Raw genomic sequence first — 7,178 nt, forward strand, 5'->3', positions numbered from 1 at the left:
TAAAATAAACAAGATTTCATTATTTCACAATCTTCAGCGAAACAACTGTTCATTTCTTGAATCGAAATATTTGTGGTCTGACTGAAAATATCACGCAGTATGTAGATTGTCCAACCAGAGGGGAGGCCATATTGGATTTGGTACTCGGTAATGAACCGGGACAAGTGGTGGGCTTGTTAGTGGGTGAACATTTTGGTGATGGCGACCACAATTCTGTGACTTTCACCTTGGTTATGGAGAGAGATAGGTGCGCACAACAAGGAAGTTTTTACAATTGGGGGAAGGGAAATTACGATGCTGTAAGACAGGATTTGAGGAGCATACGTTGGGAGCATAGGCTGTCATGGAAGGATGTGGTGGAAATGTGGGACTTTTTCAAGGAGCAGATACAACGTGTCCTTGATATGTATGTACCGATCAGGCAGGAAAGAAATGGTCGTGTGAGGGAGCCTTGGTTGACGAGGGAGGTTGAATGTCTAGTAAAGAGGAACAAGGAGGCTTACATAAGGTTGAGGAAACAAGGTTCAGACAGAGCAGTGGAGGGATACAGGATAGCCAGAAGGGACCTGAAGAAAGGGATTAGGAGAGCTAAGAGAGGGCATGAAAAATCCCTGGCGGATAGGATCAAGGATAACCCCAAGGCATTCTATGCGTATGTGAGAAACCTGAGAATGACGAGAACGAGGGTAGGTCCGATCAAGGACAGTGGTGGGAGACTGTGTATTGAGTCGGAAGAGATAGGAGAGGTCTTGAACAAGTACTTCTCTTCAGTATTTACGAACGAGAGGGACCGTATTGTTGAAGAGGAGAGTGTGAAACGGACTGATAAGCTAGAAGAGATACCTGTTAGGAAGGAAGATGTGTTGGACATTTTGAACAACTTGAGGATAGACAAGTCCCCCGGGCCTGACGGGATATATCCTAGGATTATGTGGGAAGCAAGAGAGGAAATTGCAGTACCGTTGGCAATGATCTTCTCGTCTTCACTGGCAACTGGGGTGGTACCAGGGGACTGGAGAGTAGCGAATGTTGTGCCCCTGTTCAAAAAAGGGAATAGGGATAACCCCGGGAATTACAGGCCAGTTAGTCTTACTTCTGTGGTAGGCAAAGTAATGGAAAGGGTACTGAGGGATAGGATTTACGAGTATCTGGAAAGACACTGCTTGATTAGGGACAGCCAGCACGGATTTGTGAAGGGTAGGTCTTGCCTTACAAGTCTTATTGAATTCTTCGAGGAGGTGACCAAGCATGTGGATGAGGGTAGAGCAGTGGATGTAGTGTACATGGATTTTAGTAAGGCATTTGATAAGGTTCCCCATGGTAGGCTTATGCGGAAAGTCAGGAGGCATGGGATAGAGGGAAATTTGGCCAATTGGATAGAAAACTGGCTAACCGGTCGAAGTCAGAGAGTGGTGGTAGATGGTAAATATTCAGCATGGAGTCCAGTTACAAGTGGAGTTCCGCAGGGATCAGTTCTGGGTCCTCTGCTGTTTGTAATTTTTATTAATGACTTAGAGGAGGGAGTCGAAGGGTGGGTCAGTAAATTTGCAGATGATACAAAGATAGGTGGAGTTGTGGACAGTGAGGAGAGCTGTTGTCGGCTGCAGAGGGACTTAGATATGATGCAGAGCTGGGCTGAGGAGTGGCAGATGGAGTTCAACCCTGCCAAGTGTGAGGTTGTCCATTTTGGAAGAACAAATAAGAATGCGGAATACAGGGTTAATGGTAGGGTTCTTGGTCAGGTGGAGGAACAGAGGGATCTTGGGGTCTATGTACATAGATCTTTGAAGGTTGCCACTCAGGTGGATAGAGTTTGTAAGAAGGCCTATGGAGTATTATCGTTCATTAGCAGAGGGATTGAATTCAAGAGTCGTGAGGTGATGTTGCAGCTGTACAGGACTTTGGTTAGGCCACATTTGGAGTACTGTGTGCAGTTCTGGTCGCCTCACTTTAGGAAAGATGTGGAAGCTTTGGAGAGGGTGCAGAGAAGATTTACCAGGATGTTGCCTGGAATGGAGAGTAGGTCGTACGAGGATAGGTTGAGAGTGCTCGGCCTTTTCTCGTTGGAACGGCGAAGGATGAGGGGTGACTTGATCGAGGTTTATAAGATGATCAGAGGAATAGATAGAGTAGACAGTCAGAAACTTTTTCCCCGGGTACAACAGAGTGTTACAAGGGGACATAAATTTAAGGTGAAGGGTGGAAGGTATAGGGGAGATGTCAGGGGTGGGTTCTTTACCCAGAGAGTGGTGGGGGCATGGAATGCGCTGCCCGAGGGAGTGGTAGAGTCAGATTCATTGGCGACCTTTAAGCGGCATTTGGATAGGTACATGGATGGGTGCTTAATCTAGGATAGAAGTTCGGCACAACATCGTGGGCCGAAGGGCCTGTTCTGTGCTGTATTGTTCTATGTTCTATGTTCTATGTTCTATCACTGTTGTAGTCTCTCATTGACAGCATGAAAGCAGGCAGATTACCCTTCAGCCAAATATCAATGTGTTTGATCAAGGGTAGTCACTGACTTACTCCCCTAGACCGGCACTGCTGTGACCTGAATGGACAGGCTGTTACACTGGAACTTTATAGTGGGAAAGTTGGGTGCATGTTCCTTCCATTCAAACTCACTCCAAATAACTGTGCAGGGTTTATCCTACCTTTAATGTGAATTTATGATAATAACAAGTCTGCCTGAGCCAAACAACAATCAGATCACTGCAGGAGTCAACGCGATGACCAGTGGCGATACAGGGAGCACCTTAATCATCTTAACTGAGGAACGAATCTTCTGACAAGTACATGGAGAATTCTTCAGATTGTCCTGTCTCCTCACCGACACAATCCTCAATCCCATGGAGACCATGAATGTCAGTCTTGCTTCTCACTCACATTCATAGCATCTCCTCTCTACTATTTCCTGTAGCACCTCACTAACTTTCACTGGTGTCTGGTCAGATTAGACCTGGGTCACAGTGTCATATCTGTGGGGAAAGGCATTCCATCTGATTAGTGACATTTGATATGCAATAACGGGATATTAATCTTCTCCCTATTAAATGTCATAATAATCACTGAACTGAAGATGTTCCAAGTTAATATATCTGTTTGCAACTGTGCAAGATTATTACAATACAGAAAGAAGCCACTCAGCTCTCCAAATAAGCATCTCACTTTGTACCAGTCTCTGTGAAAGGAACAGATTGCAGCATCTGGAAATCTGAAATGATAACAGAAAATGTTGGGGAAACCTCAAACCAACAACCTCAGCTGGAAAACAGCAGCAGTCGGTAAATCAGTGAATCTTTACTGACTTCCCTTCAGTTTAATCTACATCATACTTGGCCAGGTTCAACCTCGAGTACTCTGTAATGAATACTTTGTGGCTGATTATGTATGCACGTGTTAATAGGGAATAGGATATATTTGTACATTTTTATCACTTTGACGTTATTTTTATCTTTTAGCAAATGTTACTTGTTGAACCCACAAATTCCTGACTGGCTTAATGTCACACAGTGAAGTACCTATTGAATTGGCAGTCCAAGTCTTTTTCAAAATTCGAAACCTGTTTTGGTGAAGAAAGTTGTGGGAAAAGAGGATAATAATTTGCTCATTTAAAAACTTGAGGTCAGTTATAAATACAGTATAGCAACTATATCTTTCGATAATAGAAGCAATATTTTCTCATCTTCAAGAATTTTCAGAGTCTGCAACATTATATAAACCAACATGATAGATTGAGTGTTCCAATTGAACACTGTCAGGCCGGTCAGGGCTGAATGTGCCTCGACATGAGAATATGGGGTGATTTGGCCTTTGGGCAGCCGCACAAACACCAAACAAGCCTGATCATACATTCAGCCGGTGAGCTGGGCAAGGGGACCACGCTGCTAATCCAATGCAATTTACTAGATCGAAGCCGGGAAACCCAGGCCGAGCTGCTGCATGTAAGATCAATCATGGAGCCTGGGTGGTTATGATCACAAAGCAAGAGGGTTCCCCATGTGGCAGCAGCACAGATGGTCTTCCTGATACCTCATGGTGAGGTAACACATTTCTGTCTATTTTTGAAAATCAGCTGAGAGCTGTTTGCAGTCAGTCACCAGTAGTCATTGGGAAGAGAGCCACATCACCAACTAGATACAAGTCATCAAACAGCCAAGCTAATTGAAAGCAAGGCATCCCAATAGAGAAACGGTCTCCTTTCCAACCTGTTCCAAACTGAAGTTCTCCTAGGATCTATCCTTTGAGAAACTGCACTATCAGCAGCCAACATTAAAACCTACAATGATTCTTTTACTTTTACAGAATGCCTTATTCAACTGTCAGACATTAAACACATTCAAAATCCGTAAGCCTGATTGAATGGGAGACCAAGGAGTGTAAATTAAAAACTGAGTTAATTTTAATTTCTTCTTGATCTGCACCTATGTTTGCAGTACATTTTTATTCACCCAGTCTTTGTTGAATGTGTGTGTGTGCGAGAGTGTGTCTGGGGTGGGGGGCATGGGTGGGTGGGACTGGTGGTGTGTGTGTGTGTGCATGTGTGTGCCTGTGTGTGAGCACATGTGCATTGTGCAGCATGTATATGTGGGTGCGTGTGTGTTTGTTGTGAGGCGAGTGTGTTGTGGGGTAGGGTGTGGAGGATGTGCACACATACAATGTGTGTGCTGTTTCATTAGATTGAGGTAGTTGGACACGAAGAAATACAATTCTTTCATTTTGAATTCTTGAAACTTACTGCTGAATTTTTAATTGGAATACTCACTCCAAGGGCAAAAAAAAAGGCACATATTTAATCTCCATATAAAAAAAACAATTATGAACAGAATGAGTGTATATGCATTCCGTCTGTTACAAAGCATTTACCCAGCTGAGGGTGATGTTTCAGATCAGGTTGATTGATCATGACCTAAAAACAATCATCTCACTGGTTTGTTATTAGAATCTGAGGAAGATTTCTGGAAAACAAAACAGATAGCACTAATAATCATCCTTTTACCTAATTGTAAGCATATTTCTGATTTCTAACAGCACTGCCAGTCCACACCAACGCTACAAGAGACATCATGCTTCTCACACGATGGAACCCCTCGTGATCACTTAGCCACATGAATTAATGACCACAGCCCCAGATTCATGAACATGTGTAATGCACTCATACAAATCTTCCAATTTCAATCATAAGCCTGATAGTCTCTTACCTAGTCCATGTAGGCCCTCTGATGTTCACCTTGTCCCATGCAGTTGCGAAACATCACCCCATGCATTATCTACCTCTGTGTGTGTTTTTTTTCAATACAATGTAGTGTTTCACACAGAGCTGGTGAACTTGGTCCCTGCCTTTGCCCCCTCCATACCTTGCCAGCTCCCTGGCAGCAGCAGGCACCTGTTGGTCTGGATCTCCTGGGAGCTGATGTTGCTGCATTGATTGTAATGCACCAAGGCAGGATGCCTCCCTGTGTAATCCTCTAAAATATAATTGACAAATGAGATCATGGAGCCCATGGCCTTGGGGGAGATCCCAGTGTCAGTGAGAACCTGCTTCATTAGTTTGTCGATGTAGGTGGTGTAACATTTGGGCAGCACAGTGGCTCAGTGGTTCGCACTGCTACCTTACAGTGTCAAGGACCTGGGTTTAATTCTAGCCATGGATGACAGTCTGTGTGGAGTTTGCATGTCCTCCCCGTGTCTGCATTTGTTTGGTCCCGGTGCTCTGCTTTCTTCCCACAGTCCAAAGATATGCAGGTTAGGTGGATTGGCCATGGTTAACACAGGGTTATGTTGATAGGGTGGGATCTGGGTGGTCTGATTTCAGAGGGTCAGTGCAGACATTATGGTGCAAATGGCCTCTTCCTACATTGTAGCGATTCTATGCTGTTCTCTGATCCTAACCTTTTCCTCTTTTTTTTCTTTGCCTGAGATGGGTTCACTGCTTTCCTACCATTTTTCTTAGCAACTTTTTCTTTCTTTTCCTAAAAAGCTCTGTGCACTGGCAAAATCTGGAATGACTTCCAGATCTACATCTCTTTCAAATATTCTGGAATTTTGATCCAGAATCCATCCAGCTGCAACATCAAAGTGTTTGTTTCCTCTAGGGCAAATTTACATAAAACCTCACAGGAAACATTTGTTGACCCTGGAACAACAGCCACTTTACAGAATCATATCAACCACTGCACTCAAACAGTTTGCAACACCCTTCCCAGAATGCTTCACCATGTCATCAACTGCAAGGACATTCTTCCCAGAATGCCTCCCTGTGACACTGGGGTTCAGAGGAGGATCATGAGAATGCTCCAAGGAATGAAAAGCTTAACACATGAGGACACTGGGTTTATACTTGATGAAGTTTCGAAGGATGAGGGTGGGGGATTCTAATCTAAACATAAAAAACATTGAATAGCCTGGACAGTGTAGATGTTGGGAAGATGCTTCCATTGGTCGGAGAGACTAGGACCTGAGGGGCACAGCCTGAGAGTAAAGGGAAGACCTTTCAGAACGGAGATAAGGGGAAACATCTTCAGCCAGAAAGTGGTTAATTTATGGAAATTCATTACCACAGAAGGCTGTGAGGCGTGGTCATTGAGTATATTTAAGATAGAGATTGATAGATTCTTGAGTATCAAGGATTACGGGGAGATAGCAGGAGAATGGGGTTGGAAAACTTACCAGATACGATTGAACAGCAGAACAAACTCAATGGGCTGAATGGCCTAATTTCTGCTCCTATGCCTTATGATCTTATGGACAGCGAATGTGAGGACACCCATTCCACATGTAATTCGCGATTTTAGCTCAGTAATGTGCTTGCTTCATCACATAATCACAGGGGTCAGTGTCAAGTGTAGATTATGACAACAAAAGTGGGTGGGCGGCACGGTGGCACAGTGGTTAGCACTGCTGCCTCACAGCGCCTGAGATCCGGGTTCAATTCCCGCCCCAGGCCACTGACTGTGTGGAGTTTGCACGTTCTCCCCGTGTCTGCGTGGGTTTCCTCCGGGTTCTCCGGTTTCCTCCCACAGTCCAAAGATGTGCAGGCCAGGTGAATTGGCCATGCTAAATTGCCCATAGTGTTAGGTAAGGTGTAGATGTATGGGTGGGTTACGCTTCGGCGGGGCGGTGTGGACTTGTTGGGCCGAAGGGCCTGTTTCCACACTGTAAGTAATCTAATCTAATCT

The sequence above is a fragment of the Chiloscyllium punctatum genome, chromosome 1, assembly GCF_047496795.1.
Source record: "Chiloscyllium punctatum isolate Juve2018m chromosome 1, sChiPun1.3, whole genome shotgun sequence".
NCBI classification, from domain to species: domain Eukaryota; kingdom Metazoa; phylum Chordata; class Chondrichthyes; order Orectolobiformes; family Hemiscylliidae; genus Chiloscyllium; species Chiloscyllium punctatum.